At 36.5% G+C, this 17,136-nt stretch overlaps 1 non-coding gene across 1 annotated transcript; it reads left to right on the top strand.

The window, feature by feature from the left end:
* Positions 1 to 1,269: 1,269 nt before the first annotated feature.
* LOC126002597 (small nucleolar RNA SNORA51) lies at positions 1,270 to 1,402 on the top strand. Its single transcript, XR_007493281.1, has one exon. It is a non-coding gene; the product is annotated as a small nucleolar RNA SNORA51 (small nucleolar RNA).
* The last annotated feature ends 15,734 nt before the right edge of the window (positions 1,403 to 17,136 follow it).

The raw sequence follows: 17,136 nt of genomic DNA, 5'->3' as shown, positions 1-17,136 counted from the left end.
AACAACCTTTGTTGGAGAGGATGTGGTATGAAAGGAACTCTCATTCATTGCTGGTGGGAATGCCCCTTGGTCCAACATCTATGGAGAAAAGTCTGGAGAGTGCTCAAAGAACTTAGAATTGAGCTGCCATTTGACCCAGCAATTGCTCTCCTAGGCATATATCCCCAAGATGGAAGGACATTCATTCCAAAATACATATGCACCCCACTATTTATTGCAGCACTCAGTATAATAGCCAAATCTTGGAACCAACCTCGATGTCCAACAACAGATGAATGGATCATTAAGATGTGGTACATATATACAATGGAATATTACATGGCAGTTAGAAATGATACAATCACAGACTTTGCAGCAACGTGGATGGACCTAGATCATGTTATGTTAAACGAAGTAAGTCAGAAGACAAAAGAAAAACACAGAATGGTAGCACTATTCTGAAACACCTAGAACACATAAAAAAACAAAAAAATGACATTGAAGAAGCATAACTGCTAGAACCACAAAGAAAGACTTCATAAACTCCATTCCCTGATCTGCACAGCCACCAAGATCTTTAGAAACAGGTCTAATTTTACCATCCAAGATAAAGTAGAAGTCTTCCACATACCACGAAAGCAGCAAGAGGAGAATAAATGATCTATTTTTTTGACGTCTTTATTTTGGTGTGGAGATTACGGTTGATGTCTCCAATATTATTTTATTTTATTTTGTTTTGTCTTTCTCTTTCTTTTTTGCACTTGAGTATGATTTGATTTCAGAACCGAGATTATTGTGTGGTGCCTGTCTTTATTGCTGTGGTGCTTATCGGTTATTTAATTCGATATTTTTTTTGTATTGTTGTGGTATTTTAATTACTTTTTTCACATCCTCTCTCAAACTGAGGTTGGAAGCCTCTAGACAGGACTCTGCCTATTTTCAGCATATTTGATTTTTGATTGAGAAGAGGACATATTAGGTGATGGGTATTCCCCTGATTCAATGTGAATATGTACCCAAAATACTACAATGAAAGATATGTAAGCCATTATGAAAAAAAAATTGTGTTTTTAATCAGAAATTTTCTTTGACTTACATGTATTATTATTATATCAATTATATTATATGTTATGTTATGTCACTATATTATGTTATATTAGTTTACCTCATTATGTTAATCAATTTTGTCCTTTAAATGAATGCTTACTTAAAACAAACAAACAAACAAACAAAAAACAACTTTAGTTTGCTCTGAAGAAAAAAAAATAAAATAAATAAAAGATAAGATAAGGCCTCCCAAATCTTACCACAGGCTGTGTTCTTTACACTGGCTGTATAGAAAGAGGAGGTACAGTAAAGGCACCCCATATACACCTCAACACAGGCCCCTTGCCGGGTATGTATTGTGAATTGGGGGACAAAAAAAATATTTTAAAACCACAAATATTTTTTTCTTTTTGTCTTGATTTTTTCTATTTGTTTACTCTGCTTTGCTGATTTGCCTTTAAAAATGGAAATTTAGGGGCGTTGGAGGTACTATAAGGATAAAGGTACATTTCTTACAATGCTATCAACACCACTTTAATCTATAGTACCACATATAGCCTCTAGGACATTACCAGGGGCATTACTGAACACAGACTCAGGAATATACTCTGAGCACTGGCTGTAACTCACTCCTTATTCCCCAAAGTAAAAACCAAGTGATAACTCAGAGGGATGTAATTTATGCATGGGGGCCCCGAGTCCCTGGAATTTCATGCACACTCAATGCTGCTGGGTGTCTCCACAATGATTGCAAGAACCCTACTACTGCTATGTATGATCCTACTAGTCCCAGCATCAATGGACTGAACAGCACTGAATTTCTTGATTTGCTGAGTTATATGGTCTGTAGAATTGGGCTGAGGATTGCCAGAAATTACCCCTATGTTCCCTGAGCAATTTCTGGGAGGCCTCTTCCACAGAAATAAAAAGCAGAGAAAGGACTTGTGATTCAGCATAGAGTCCTAACATATGGGAATCATATTTCCCTAAAAACTGCCTACACTAATTTTTGGTTAATAAATGTTGTTTATGTAAACATTTTATGGGATTATTATGTTACTGACCCTACCCTGATTGGTGATTGTGCCCTACCCTAGGGTATGACCTGGCATTCTGCCCCCACCCAAGGATGGTACCTGATTCTGCTTCCACCATTGGGTGGTATCTGATCCCATCATTGGGTGGTACCTGATTCTGGGGGATAAAAATAAGGGTCTGTGGAAGGCGAGGGGCTTTTGGCTGGAACTGATGCTGAGGCTTTGGACTTCAGTCTTGTCCACCGAATAAAGCTAATATTTCCATAAGCCTGACTGTCTGCGAGCTGTTTACCCACCGCTTCACCTCAGAACCGCAGGCTGAACAGGGTGGCAGACGCGTGCTCCGAGCTGGAGAGGAAAGACCTCATCCTCTATCCCTCCATCAGTCAACCTCTTGAGGGGCTGACTTACAACATGTATTTCGGTGGCTTGTTTCAAGTTAAAGAAAAGCAAAATGGTGATATATCAGAGTGTCAACTCAAATCTTAGAATGTCTCTGCTTAAATACCAGAGTTGATTATTTGATTTGATTTACTCCCCACTCTGCCCCCTTTATATTATCAATATATTGGGGGCAATAACAATGCAAAGGAAATTCATGTATTACTCAGCAAAATTAACTGTTTGTGGGACTGGGAAGATTGTATAGCATATATATTGCATATGCATTGCATATCCAGGTCTGCCTCGCAATCAGCAGAACTGTGTTAGATTCCCTGACACTATATGGAGGCTCCTCTGAGCTCCACAAGGAGTGATTCTGAGTATAGAGCCAGGAGTGCACTCTGATCATAACCAGGTGTGCCCCCCCAAACAAAAACCCCAAAGTTAGCTATTCTTATGCTAAAGTCGTATGCAGAAAATTTGTTAAAATTGGAGAATGGAAGCAATAATTAAAACTCCTAAAACACAAAAAAATATACCATATTTCACTGCACTACTGTCGCCATGCATAATCATTATACTGTTTTCAAATAATAATAATTTTTATAAAAAGGGTTGCATATAGTTGCACACCACTTTTTGCAATTACAAAAAATGGGTACTACAGTTATGATTATGGGTAGGAAGGTGGAAAGGTGAGAAGGTAGAAGAAACAAAGGAAGGAAGAAAGGAAAAGAAAGGAAAGAAAAAGGAAGGAGGGAGGGAGGAAAGAAAGGAGGAAGGGAGGAATGAGGGAGGGATGGAAAGGAGAGGAAGGGAAGAAGGAAGAAAGAAAGGGAGGGAGGAAAGAAGTAAAAGGGGTGAAAAAAGAGAAAAGGGCAAGAAAAATTCAAAAGCCAAAAAGTCTGGAAACTTACCATAACATTTTTACCTGGTGTCCTGTTTTGTAATTGGTATGATGTCAATAATTTCTGTCTTCTGATTGGATCGGAGCAGAAATGAGCTAATGCTCTTAGAACATTGTAGGTGGTAAGAATGAGCTATTTGTGGGTTCTTACTGGCTCAGCCACTTCCATTTGGTGCATCTCTCCTTTAGAAAAACCTGTGCCTCACATCACAAAGAATGAGAACGATCAGTGCTGGCGGGGATGTGGAGAGAAAGGAACTCTTATCCACTGCTGGTGGGAATGCTGTCTAGTCCAACCTCTATGGTAAGCAATATGGAAATTCCTCCAACAACTGGAAATTTAGCTCCCATTCGACCCAGCTATTCCACTCCTAGGGATATACCCTAGGGATATAAGAATAAAATACAAAAAACCTTCCTCACACCTATATTTATTGCAGCACTATTCACAATAACCAGGCTCTGGAAACAACCAAGATGCCCTTCAACAGACGAATGGCTAAAGAAAATGTGGTACATATACACAATGGAATATTATGCAGCTGTCAGGAGAGATGAAATCATGAAATTTTTCTATACATGGATGTACATGGAATCTATCATGCTAAGTGAAATAAGTCAGAGGGAAAGAGAGAGACTCAGAATAGACTCACTCATCTATGGGTTTTAAGAAAAATAAAAGTCATTTTTGCAACAATCCTCAGAGACAATGAGAGGAGGGCTGGAACTTCCAGCTAACTCCATGAAGCTCACCACAAAGAGTGGTGAGTGCAGTTATAGAAATAACTACACTGAGAACTACCATAACCATGTGAATGAATGAGGGAACTGGAAAGCCTGCATGGAGTACAGGTGGGGGTGGGGTGGGATGGAGGGAGATTTGGGACATTGGTGGTGGGAATGTTGCACTGGTGAAGGGAGGTGTTCTTTACATGACTGAGACCTAATCACAATCATATTTGTAATCAAGATGTTTAAATAAAGAAAAAAAGTTAAAAAAAAAAAAAAGAAAAAGAAGAACCTGTGCCTGAACCGGCTCCTGAAGAAGGTGGATGCTTCTTGAGATTGTGAATTTATGACTGGTATTACCCTTCTTCTGAGCTTCCATGAAACATCTGCTCACTGAAAAAAAAAATGATAGCCCCTCACCTCATCTTTCTTGTAAATCAGAGAGGAAGGTGATTGCTGCATAGCTATGCATAGATGTTTTCTTAATTTTTTCATCAGAACAATGTGTCTCTAGATGAAATAAAAGCTTGGTTCTATCTTGCATTTGGTTTTTCAATGTAATCTTTGTAATTAAAATTGTTAACAACCATAAATTATATTTCTTTTTAAAAAGTGATTCCCAGATGAAGAAACTAAAAACCCAGAGCCAAAGGGTGCCAATCCAATCTGTGCCAAAGCTTGTTATGTGACTTCAGGCAAAAAATGTAATCGCTTGGTAGTTTCATTTCCTTCTTCATAAAGTATGTCATTATGGTATTATCTGCCACTTGACAACTGGATAGAAACATGAAAAGGGCAACTTTTCTTTTTTTAATATTTAATACTGATTTCATTGGGGAGGGTTGGACCACACCTAGCAGTACTTAGGTGTTACTCCTGGTTGTATGCCCAGAAATTACCCCTGGCAGGCTTGGTAGATCATATGAGATGCCAGGGATCAAACTCGGGTTGGCCATGTGCTGGGCAAACACCCAACCCACTGTGTTATTGTTCTGGCCCCTCTGACTTCATTTTTACTTTGTGACATTTTGCTTGTTTCTGTTTTTGGATCATTCATCATACCCAGAGATGAGTAGGGGCTATTCCTATAGATGTCTAGTGGTGGTGGTTATATAGTTCTAAGGATCAATCATCCTCTGATTAATTATTTAGTTTTTTTAGTCACACCCAGCCATTCTCAGGGGTTACTCCTGGATCTGCACTCAGAAATTACTCTGGGAAGGCTTGGGATGCTGGGAACAATCATGGGTAAGCCACATGCAAGGCAAATGCCCTACCTACTGTGTTATATCACTCAGGCCTCTGAAAGGTTAAGTTTTCTTTTATTTCAAATATGTCATTATCCTATTTACTGAATGAAATTCAGTCAATAATCTATTGACTAAAATTCTCTTTCTTTCATCTCAAAGGAAATTCTTTTTCTACTTCAAAAATAAATGCCCATTACAAGTGTTGGAGAGCTCTTTAAAAACTCTGAAATATTACAAAGAATTATTAATGCCTAAAGCTCTTCAAATGGCATTACAAGAAGCATCAGTGATAGTTCTAGTGGCACATTGTCACATTTCACTGTAGCAACACCAAACACACTTCTAGATATATTGCAAGGCCTTCATTGATTACCTGTTGAGTTATGTCCTTGATAGATTTGCACACTTTTATATTAAAATACAGCCATATGTTCCAGCCACTTACTTTGTTGGATGATTTCCAACATTGGTCATTGGAGATCACCAGCATTTCTCAGTCAGTCAGGAATTAAAGACAAAAAAGCAGGTGAATATATTATCTCAAAGCACCCAGTTTGATATCCAAATTGGGGAGTTTGCCAGGTAATCCCACTCAGCACCCCTTCTTATCAATGAGACATCAAACTTCAGCATCAGTCCAGTTCCTGAAATAAGTGAATAGGTTCCATACATTGCCACTTAGAAAGGCATAAAACTATACCGATATTACGTACATAGCACCAGATACAATGAGAAAGTACAGGAACTCCCCTACAATGATGGATGGCACAAAAGTATGGGAATATTCCCAAGTAATTAGGAGCTTTTTACTCTCTCTGATGAAAATTCAAGTAGACAAGAGGCAAGACCAGCATGCTGTAAGTGGAACTCTCTGCTAGGTAAATGGGCAGCCCAGGCAAATAGATGGAATAAGCAGAACCAGTGAGCCAAGGAGATAGCAAGGCAGAAGAGGTGGGATCTGTGTACTACATCATTCACTGCAAGGTGAGCAGTGGAAGAGGTGAAGAAAATGGCCACTTAGCTCTGCTGCTGCCATTTTCTTCTAGTCAATAAGCCCCAACAAAATATATATTAAAAAAATTACACTGTAATACTCACAATAAAGAAACAATGCAGAAACCCACCATGCTCAATATATGAAGATGGTAGTTGGTAGACCCAACTAGGACATCTGATATATAGCCTCTGTGATAAGGACTTCAGAAAAATAAATGGTGGGGATGTTCAATGAACTCAAAGAATCCTTGGAGGTTTGAATGAACAGCAAACAAGACTCAAGAGAATGAGAGTAAAAATGATAAAACTTCAAGCAGCCATTACAGATCTGAAAAACTTGGTAGGCAAAATGCAAAACTCACTGGAAGGCCTCACCAACAGAGTAACAACTACTAGGGACAGAATTGGTGAGCTGGAAGAAGAGCTGCATAACACTTTCATATAACAAAAAAGGTTGGAAAGGAGCTTTAAAACAAATGAACAGAAGGTGAAAAATATCTTCAAAATAAACAGACAGATGACACTACAGCTTTGGGATAAATAACAACATAAGATATTATAAACAACATAAGAATTATTGAAGTCCCAGAGAACCCAGAAGAAAACCCCCATGAAGAATTAACACCAACAGTTAAAGACATCACTGCTGAGATAAATTATGTACATATGAAGAGTGCATGCACCCACATCCTGAATGCCTGAAGATACCAGCCAAAAGAAATCTATATAAAAACACTCCAGGCACATTCTAATCACAATGATGAAAACTATGGATAGAATATTCAAAACAGAAAGATCAAAAATAATATTACATGTATCCTTAAAATTTATAGCAGATTTATCCCAAGCAACCCTCCACACCCAAAGAAATATAGTAAACAAACAAACAAACAAACAAAAAACCTCAATAAATGAATGCCTTACCAAGAATAATTCACTCAACCAGACTTTAATTCAGGAAAGAATTTGAAGGATTTGAGGAAGGATACACAACTTCATGGATAAACAACAGCTTACTGACTCAAAACCAATCTTTAGAAAAGATCTGAAGGGTTTACTTTAAGACAAGACAGACCCAACAAATGCACCAACCTCTAACAAAAAGATGATATAAAATTTCATGAGAGTAATCATTGTCAAAGATTGGATGAAATGATTCAAGAAAACAACTCCCTTAAATTGGCTAGGATGGCTGTATTAATATTAGATGACACAGACTTTAGTTGTAAAAAGATTATGAGACAGACATGCATTTTTAATGTGGACATTAAGAAATGTGTGCATCAGGGAGAAACCAAACTCCCAAATATATATGCATCCAATGAGGGGCCAGCAAAAATACTTAAAACAACTGTTAATAGACTTAAAGAAAGACAACAATAGCAATATAATAGTAATGGGAGACTTCAGCATTACCCTGTCACTTCTCGATAAACCAACCAGGCTAAAATTTATCAAGGATATACTGGATTTGAAGAAAGAAATGGAAGAGGGGCTTAGTATATATATAAAAGGCTTTTCATCCCCAGAAAGTTAAATACATATTATTCTCTATTGCACATGGGACATTCTCTAGGATGCTGGGCCATAAAATATACCTCCATAAAATCAAGAGAATAAAAATGTATCAGCTACCTTCTCAGATCATGATGCACTGAAAACATAGTACTATAATTACTTGTCATTGCAATTAAGCAATAAAAGATACATGGGGTATCCAAATGATTCAAGTCTTCCCTGTTTCCAAATGACTTGATATTATATCTATAAAATCCTAAAGATTCTATCAAAAATCTCCTAGTATATGTATAGTAAAGTGGCAGGTTACACAATTAAAACACAAAAATCCATGGCTTTTCTATATACAAATAATGAAAGAAATATTTTTTCAAATCCCCTTCACACTTGTGCCCCTGAAAAATTATGTATCCTGGAGTTAACTAAGGGCATAAAAGCCTATACAAAGAAGACTAAAAAACATTTGAGAAATAAATGAGGACACAAGGAAATGAAGACATATACCCTGCTCATGGATTGGGAGGATTAACATCAGTAAAATGGCAATATTTTCCAAAGTATTGTAGAGATATAATGCAATTCTTATAAGAATACCCCTGACATTTTTTCAAAGAAGGGGATCAAACTCTTGAAATTCATTTGGAACAATTCATTTGGAATGAATAGCTAAAATAATCCTTGGGGGAAATGAAGATGGGAGGCATCATTTTCCCCAACTTAAAACTGTACTATAAAGCAGTAGCTATTAAAATAGCATGGTTCTGAAATAAAGACAGACCCTCAGATCAATAGAATAGACTTGAATATTCTGAGATGCACCTGCAAGTACACAATCAGTTAATCTTTAATAAGGGGCAAAAATACAACATGTAGAAAGAAAATCCTCTTTAACAAGTACTGTGAAGAAAACTGGTGAAATATATACAAAGAAAGTAAACTCAGATCTCACTTTATCACCATGTACAAAGGTCAAATCAAAATGGATTAAAGACCTGATATCAGACCTGAAACCACAGGTACAAAGAAGAAAGGTAGGCAAAAATCTCTGACATTGAAGTTAAAATTATCTTCAAAGATGAAACACCACTACCCAGGCAAGTGGAAGCAAAGTTAAACAAAATGGACTATATTAAACTGAGAAGTTTCTTCACTTCAAAGAAACTAGTGACTGCGATACAAAAGCTACCATGGAATGGAAGAAATTATTCACTGAATATCCATCAGATAAGGAGTTAATACCTAAGGCACTGGTAGAACTTAGCAAGAAAAAAACCATCTAGCCTGTCTTGAATACAGGCAGGGGTAGGGGGAGATTGGGGAGGGACAAGATGGGGGCATTGGTGCTGGGAAGGTTGCACAGGTCAAAGGGGGTTTTCTTGTTATGACTGAAACCCAACTACAATTATGTTTGTAATTACAGTGTTTAAATAAAGAATTTAGTTCAAAAAAATTGGGAAGAAGCAAAATGAACAGACATTTCCTCAAAAAGGAAATATAGATGGCCAAAAGGTACATAAAAATGCTCCACATTACTAATCATCAGGGAGATGCAAATTAAAACAACAATGAGATATCATCTCACATCAAAGAGACTGGCACTCTTCAGAAGAACAAGAACAATCAGTGCTTGTGGGAATGAAAGGGACTTTCATTCACTGCTGGTGAAAATGTAGACTGGTCCAGTTTTGCAGGGGAAACAATATGAATATTCCTCAACAAATTAGAAACTGAGCTTTCATATTATCCAGCAATACCACTTCTAGAGATAAATCTTAGGAACCCAAAAATACCTTGCAGAAAAGCCCTCTACATTCTTATAAATATGTTTGTCACAGCACTATTTACAATAGCCAGAATCCTGGAACAACCAAATATGTTCTAAAACAGATGAGTGGCTAAAGAAATTATGGTACAGCTACACATGAAATCATATGAAGCTGTTACAAAAACTGAAATCATGACATTTTTATATATATGTATAATATAGAGTATGGTAATAATAACCAGAGACAATAAAGATGAGGCCTTGGAGGACCAGTTTATTGTAGGAAGCTTTCCACAAAGAGCAGTGAGTTCAATTATGGAATCAAGAGTCCACTATTACAATGATAGTTGGAAGTGATCACTCTGAACAAGAACTGGGAGTTGAAATATATTAAAGGGATATGCTTGGTACACCCTCATTAACAATAGTGCAAGACAGTGTCGAAAAGGAAAAAAGGAAGAGAGAGAGAAGTAAAATGTCTGTATCAGAGGTAGACACAGGGGCATATTATGGGAGTGAAATTGAGACATTGGTGGTGAGCAATATGCACTGGTGAAGGGTGGTGTACATTGTATGACTGAAACTCAATCATGAACAATTTTTTAACCACTGTCCTTAAAGTATTACTTTAAAAAAAATAATTTAAAGTGACAATGGTTGATATTGAATGGGAGAGTATTCAGACACAATACAGTAGATAAAGGCCTGATATCTAAGATCTAAAAAGCAATCATAAAAGTCTAATAGCCCCAATCACAAATGGTGCAAGGAGATAGATACTTTCCAAAAAAAGATATAGTGGCCAAACATGCACATAATTAAATGCTCATCATCACTCATAGGGAATTTCAAATTAAAACTATATTGAGATATCATTATTCACCAATGAGAATGGCACATATCCAACAGTCTTGGAATAGTCAGCATTGGCAGAGTTTTGGTGAAAAAAAAAGATCTCTCACCAACTGTTGGTAAGATTGTCATCAGTTTAGCCTCTAGAAAACAATATAAAGATCTCTCCAAAATATAGAGATATAATTTTCATATGACTCAGATAACGAAGTTAATATTATACTTATTTAGGGTAAATAAAAAGTTTTTCTTCAGGGCCGGGCGGTGGCGCTGGAGGTAAGGTGCCTGCCTTACCTGCACTAGCCTAGGACGGACCGCGGTTCGATCCCCCGGCGTCCCATATGGTCCCCCAAGCCAGGAGCGACTTCTGAGCACATAGCCAGGAGTAACCCCTGAGCGTCACCGGGTGTGGCCCAAAAACCAAAAAAAAAAAAAAAAAGTTTTTCTTCTAAGATCAAGCACATGACAAATATTATCTAGTCTCAGCAATACTAGTTATCATGGTATTGAAGTCTTAGCCACAGCAATGAGATATGAGGGGGAAATTAAAGAGATTCTAATTGTTTTTTAAAAATATTTTTTATTTAAACACCTTGGTTACAAACATGATTGTGGTTGGGTTTCAGTCATATAAGATGACACCCCCTATCACCAGTGTAACATTCCCATCACCAATGACCCAAATAATCCCTCCTCCTCTCCCAGCCCCTACCTGTACTCCAGAAAGGCTTTTAATTTCCCTCATATATTCTCATTGTTAGGATAGTTCGCAATGTAGTTATTTCTCTAACTAAACTCACTCTTTGTGGTGAGGTTCATGAGGTCGCTATAATGTCCAGCCCTCCTCTCTTTTGTCTCTGAAAATTGTTGAGAAATGTCTTTCATTTTTCTTAAAACCCATAGATGAGAGAGACTATTCTGCGTCTCTCTTCCTCTGACTTATTTCACTTAGCATAATAGATTCCATGTACATTTATGTATAGGAAAATTTCATGACTTCATCTCTCCTGACGGCTGCTTACTATAGGGATTCTAATTGTTAAGAAGCAAAACCAACACTATTTTTAGATATTGCTCATAGAAAATCCTAAAATCTATACCAAAAATCTAGAAAAAAATCTATTTAGAAAAGTAGCAAATTAAAATTTTAATGTACAGAAATATGTTGCATCCTTTGAGTAAGCTATAATGCACACAAAAATTTAAAAATCCCATTTATCCTTTTTGCCCCCCTAAATTCTTTGGTAGTGTAAAAATTACCAAAGAAGATAAAAGTTCTTTTTGTGAAAAACTGTAGATCACTACTGAACAAAAGAAGACAGAAGGAAATGGGAACAAATTCCATTTTGTGTCTTCAAAGAATCAACTTTATTAAGGGACCACTTACCTAAAGCAATTTAAAAATCTAATCCTATCTCCATCAAAATTCCTATGGCATTCTTTATATGAATACTGTGGAGATATTTGCCTCTAATACTATTGTCTCAGTTCCTGAAAAAATGGTTTTAGTCATAAGAGAAATCCTTGTCAAGAACAAACAGGGCTTCCTGCTCTTAGTTCCCAAATCTTGTCCTCTGCTTACCCTCAAGTAACACTCAGCTGCGCTGATCTACCAAGAGTTTAAAGTGACCTCCTTTCACCCTTGTTTTTGATTTGACTTGCTATGTGAATCTTTAAAATAGTTAGAGAACTCAAGTTTTTAAATCTCAAGAATTTTATTCAGCCACTTTATTAAGTTAATTCCCAGGTTGGGATTTATGTATATTGTCAAATTCAATTAAAAAGTTGTACTCTAAGCTTCCTTGCCCCTACATGTGATAACGACAACATCTCTAGAACATTTCTCAATTTACATCCTTAAATAATTGGGGAATAATTTTCAAATTAGATCTGAGTTATTTCCCTTTCCTATGAAGGCAGCAAAGCCATCAATGAAGGCATGAGGAAAGAAGTAAGGTCCTGGGATTCTGCCCCTAACAGTCTAGTATTGTTTTGCTTCCTGCTCAAAGATGATTATTTATGACTACATTTGGGGTTATACCCTGAGGGACAACAAGACCTTGACCTTAAATAATGCAAATAACATAAATTATTCTCTCAGGCACCAACCTATTTAACTCTGGTTACAGTTCATACTCCATATCATTTTAAAAGGTTTCCAATAAAGGCGACTCTTTATCCAGCCTTCATTGGTTTCTGCAGCAGGTCCTAACCCTCAAGCCACATGCCTGTCATCACTGCTGCCCTTCATAACCCAAAATTCTGTACCTGACAGTGTTTCTCCAGTGAATACAGCTTCAGACCAGCTAATAAATAATCACATTCTAGACACTTCTAGAGATAATCTTGTACTTCCTGTTTAATATACCATCAGTTGAGAAATTTTGAATAGGTTGGAACCAGTGAACACTTTATTTGGAGACATTATCTGAAATATGGCCAAACATCTTCCTTGCGGATTCTGGAGTGATGCCCCAACTAACAGCACAGGTTTTTGACTCAAATCCAGTGAAGTTTCTTTCTTCCAAAAACAATAAACTCTCTCTTGATACCATTCTCTTGCTTTTGCCCATTCCTGTTTACTACCAAGTACTAAGAGTCTTGATCCCTAGAGTTAATTTTGATACTTACATCACTTTAAACATGCACAATAAAATTTAAAGATATTATAGGATAAAATTTCTCTTGTCCCAGAGTATCCCAGACTTCTTAATGGAAAGATGCAAATTAAATGGTCTTTTGGAGCCCTGTTTATGATTCATACTGAACATCTTTACTGAACCTTTACTGTGAGTGAGACATCATGCTAAATATGCCACTTACATGATCTCATTTAATCTTAACCAAAATCCTATGAACTATTCACTTTATAGATGAGAAAAATATGACTTATAGAAGTTAAGAAACTTGTCCTGTATTTGAAGAGAAAAAAAATAACAAAACAAGTGTTGAATGCAGGTTTTTCTGAAGCCAGTTCCAAGCTTTTATGTCTTGTCTTATCCTCTTATAAAAAAAAAGAATACCAGTCACTTCACAACAAAGAGATACATATCAAATCACATCAAGGTCTGGTTCTAAAGGTATGTCTATAGCTAAACTTTATTTTGTTTGCTTCAGTGTGATTTTTATATATTTTATTATTGCAATGAGAGATTTGAATTCAAAAACAAATCTGCCCTTAAATTTTTAGCTACTACGTTAACAGTTACATATTGTTAATAAATTTTATTAAGATTAATTCTATGGAGTTGGAATAATGGCAAAGTCGTAGCCATCTAGAATAGCAATTATGATTGGCAATGAAGTTTAACCTTGGGATACTTAGCACTACTTCTGAATGTGGAAATTAGTTAATCTAATATAGAAGTAGCTGGAAGAAGGTTTTAGACATAGGAGCTCTAATGTTGTACCCTTAAAACAATGTTTGTGATTTGTAGAGAGAAAGAGGGATCAAAGATATGGAGAGGAAAAACTGAGGACATTTTGGAAAGCATAAGATGGACCCAGAATGAAATGTAATAATTCCATTGAGTAATGGCAAAAGATAAATTTGGGGACATTAAGACCATCTAAAACATTTATAATTGAATGCAAAAGCAATGGTAGAACCCAGAAGCTATGTAGCTATTGGAAAAATAGGTTAAAAATTATTTGGAACATTTTCCCTCATAGGATGGTTTATTTTACTATATCAAATGATGGAGACTAAAGTAATGTTAGACCCATTTACCTTTAGAATTAGATTCTGTTACCCATTCAACATTAGGGTCACACTCTGTAAGTACAGAATTTCCTCCTTAACTGAGGGAGAAGCTCACTTTTTCCCTCCATCTAGCAAAAATGTTGCTCCCTGACAGTGTAAAGGAGATAGATTATTTTAATAATAGAATCATCAGTTATGACAAGTCCTACTTCAAATATAAGTATGGACCTGCCAAGAGAATGACAAAACTTGTTTAAACTAGCCAGAACATGTTATCTCTCCTAGACAGTGCAAGAGGCTTACTGACAGGTTCCCAGTCTCTGGTTTCTCTTTCCCTGAATTCCAAGCGAGAAAGCATTTTTCAATATTTCCTTAGTTAAGAGATAATGCAGGCATTTTGTTACAAATTGGTTTGCATCTATAACATTCATCTCCAAGATGTCTCTAGGTTATCTTGGCTCTTGCTTTGTGTCTAAGAAGTACATTTTCTTGGTTCAGTTGGATGAACAAGCTATTCTTGCTATCACATTGGAAAGCACTATGATTTCAGAAGTAACTTTTGTTATGGGTTGTTTCATCCAATCCAAATCTATAATACTTTCAATTTATAGAGGATTTCTGAGTACGTTTTTTACCCTCAAGTTTTGGAGAAGGTGTGGCCACTCTGCAACGTGTAGCTCCGATTTTATTCATAGATAGTGAGGTATTATGTTACTCATAGCATAATTATTTCTGGGTTTTGAATCTGTGAATGGCACAAAAAAAAAAAAAGCTCTGTTTTGTTGTATTCCAAACCAGTATAAATATGCTAAGTTGAGGATCAATATTGGGCTAGAAAGACAAGTAATAGATAAGTTGTCTCTTGACAAACATTCAACCAAAATATGTATGGAGCCATACTAAAAAATGACTTAAAATTGGAGAAAATTAAACAGAAATTTAAGGCAGAAAAATAGTCCATGTGGAGGTCCTCAGAGAATGCTTACATTTCAAATAACAATTCCTGAAGTGGACTGGACTGGGTAGTAGAACTTCTAACTGCATGTTACATGCACTAAACCAGAAACACCCATCTGGCCTGAAAGGGAATAAATGCCAGTGTACCTTGTTCCCATCATTTATCCCCAACCATGTAAGGACTTTCAAGCTGCTTTAGCCAGAAAGAAAATGATCCAGCTAAGAAGAAACTGTCTTCTCGGCCATTTATAGCAAATTTCTAGGTATTGCTTGTCATCTTGTGCATCCATTTTTGTTTTTCCACCTATGTGCAGAGATAACTATTCCAGGAAGAGCTATGTAGAATTGTATTTAACTGAATGGTGATGTTATAACAAAAGGAACCATAATAGAAAAAATGTATTCAAAGACAGGGGGCAATGAGAGATGGGACAATGCTGGGAGAGCATCTACTTTTTTTTTTAATTTTTATTTTGACCAAAGTGGATTACAAATCTTTCACAGTAATTTTTAGGTACATAGCAACATTGAATCAGGAGCATCCCCACCACCAATGTTGTCCTCCCTCCACCCCTGGTCCCAGCATGCATCCCCTATTCCTCTCCTTTACCCCCTGGGCTGCTAGTATAAGTGATCCCCTCTGTGTCTAGTATGTTGTAGATTGGGTATCAATTCTGTTGTCATTGGCTTTGGATTTGGTGTTTAAGTCTGATCATCTACTTTTTTAGGTGAGTCTAAACAGAATCACATATTGCCTTTCAACCCACTCTAACTAGTTAGAAATCAGTTGTTAGTAGAGGAGACCATCTGAAATAATACCTCATACAACTAACTGCCACTGGATCCTAAAACTGAGGTTGGCTCTATGTGGGTTGGTTTGTTCTGCAGATCAATTTTATTGGTGGCCAATGAAAGTGAGGGAATTTGAAGACTAGTCTGATCTGTTGGTTAAGTGCTGGGCTTGAAATATATTGTTTGCTTCTTTTATGTGCTTTATTTTGAAATATGCCCAAAGTCACCCTTTGGCTACACTTTTCATATAGTGCAAGAAAAGACAAAGGGATCTTTTATGTCAAAACTTGAGGATGCCAAAAATAAATTTCTCTAGTAAGGAGAAAGTCATTTTGGCAAACATTATTGAAGGGTGATAAGGGTTAGCCAGTATGAAATTAAGATTCATGGATCTTGGAAGAAAACAGAGTGGGATGAAGGCAGATTTGCAAAATCTGAAACAAGAAATAAAGACAAATATGACCAAAAGTCCTAAGAGCATAATTAAAATCTATATAAAGTTAATAAATACAGAGAAGACTCTGGAACTCAAATCAGTAAAGTGGAACAACAACATAATAAGCAATGTGAAAATATTAAGAAAAACACAGATCTAATCTAAAAAATATACTTAATTCACAATTAAGAAATGGAACAAAATCTAGAAACAATGATCAAGGATATATTACAAAGAATCTTTCTTAAGGTGGAAAAGATCTGAGATAAAAGTAAAAAGTTGGGGCCGGAGTGATGGCACAGTGGTAGGATGTTTGTCTTGCACTTGGCTGACCCAGAACAGACCGACGTTCAATCCCCCAGTGTCCCATATGGTCCTCAAGCCAGGAGCTATTTCTGAGTGCATATCAAGGAGTAACCCTTGAGCATCACGGCTGAGGCCCTAAAATCAAAAAATAAAAAAAAATTAACAGATCGATACACAGACATAGCTTTAGAAATGTTTGAGTTCCAGGATTTTGTTTTTTTATTTTTCTTTGTTTTGTTTTGTGAGGCCTGGCTCAGTATTTAGGGGATCACTTCTAGCTGTGCTCAATGAAACATGTAGTTCTGGAGCTTAGAACCCAACTAATTTTATTGATCTCTCTAGCCCTTAATTTCTAGGTTAATGATTTTCAGACATTTAGACAGAAATTATCAGGTTACAAATGAAATAAAGATCAAATTAGACTCAGACTTCTTAACCCTAAATACCAAAGGAGACAAAGTTGAGTTCCAAGAATTCC

Source organism: Suncus etruscus, chromosome 2, assembly GCF_024139225.1.
Source record: "Suncus etruscus isolate mSunEtr1 chromosome 2, mSunEtr1.pri.cur, whole genome shotgun sequence".
In the NCBI taxonomy this organism is placed as follows: Eukaryota; Metazoa; Chordata; class Mammalia; order Eulipotyphla; family Soricidae; genus Suncus; species Suncus etruscus.
The sequence above is the reverse complement of the archived record's forward strand: the minus strand, read 5'-3'. Positions and strand labels throughout refer to the sequence as shown.